The following is a 1,203-nucleotide window of genomic DNA, read 5'->3' on the forward strand; positions in this document are numbered from 1 at the left end:
AGCACCACAGATGCATCTGTGGTTCCACATGCTGCACTTGCAGGCATCTCCTGCACTGCTACCTTGAGTGTAGGGGTGTTTTTTAACCCCAGGAGAAAAAATGGGGCGGCACACATGGAGGCAGCACACACCACTCAAAACTGGAGCCTAGCTGGCCAGACCCATACTGCAGCTGCTGGCTAGGCTCCCAACTGCAGGAGTGACACAGCTGCAACATCCCTGGCCCCCAGGACCCAGAGTTGCTGGCCCCCCCTCCCCTACCTCACCCGGGATAACTCACTGCGTGCCGGAGGATGCATACACAGGCATTCCCCAGGAACAACTAGCAGTGGCACAAGGTGTTCCACTGCTAGTTGTCCCCAGGGAATCAAATTTCCATGCTCATCCGGATGTGGCTTTAGAGTCAAAAGTGTCTATGACCTGGAACATCTGCTATGAATAATTCTAGCGTTCCCGTTTCTTTGGGGAATACTTTAAATAAATATATAAATCATTATATAATTCAGTCAAATTTTGGACAAGGGAGAAGAGATTGATGTCATATATCTTGACTTCAAAAAAGCCTTTGATCTGGTATCCCACGATCACCTCTTGGCGAAACTAGCCAATTGTGGCCTTGGGTCCACCACGATCCACTGGCTGGAAAATTGGCTCTGTGGTTGGACCCAGAGGGTAGTAATAGATAGAAGTCACTCATCATGGTGCCCTGTGATCAGTGGGGTCCCCAAGGTTCTGTCCTTGGACCCATGTTGTTCAACATCTTCAATGACGTGGACACTGGAGTCAGGAGTGGACTGGCCAAATTCAATGATGACACCAAACTTTGGGGAAAAGCATCCACGCCAGAAGACAGGCAGGTGATCCAGGCTGACCTGGACAGGCTCAGCAAATGGGCGGATGAGAACCTGACGGTGTTTAACACTGAAAAATGCAAGATTCTCCACCTTGGGAAGAAAAACCTGCAGCATCCTTATAGACTCGGCAGTGCTACGCTGGCTAGTACTATGGAAGAAAGAGACTTGGGGGTCATCATTGACCACAAGATGAACATGAGCCTTCAATGCGATGCTGCAGCTACTAAAGCAACCAAAATGCTGGCTTGCATCCATAAATGCTTCTCAAGCAAATCCCGGGATGTCATTCTCCCCTTGTACTCGGCCTTGGTGAGGCTGCACCTGGAGTATTGTGTCCAGTTTTGGGCTC

Source organism: Crocodylus porosus, unplaced genomic scaffold, assembly GCF_001723895.1.
Source record: "Crocodylus porosus isolate Cpor-Errol unplaced genomic scaffold, CroPor_comp1, whole genome shotgun sequence".
NCBI lineage: Eukaryota > Metazoa > Chordata > Crocodylia > Crocodylidae > Crocodylus > Crocodylus porosus.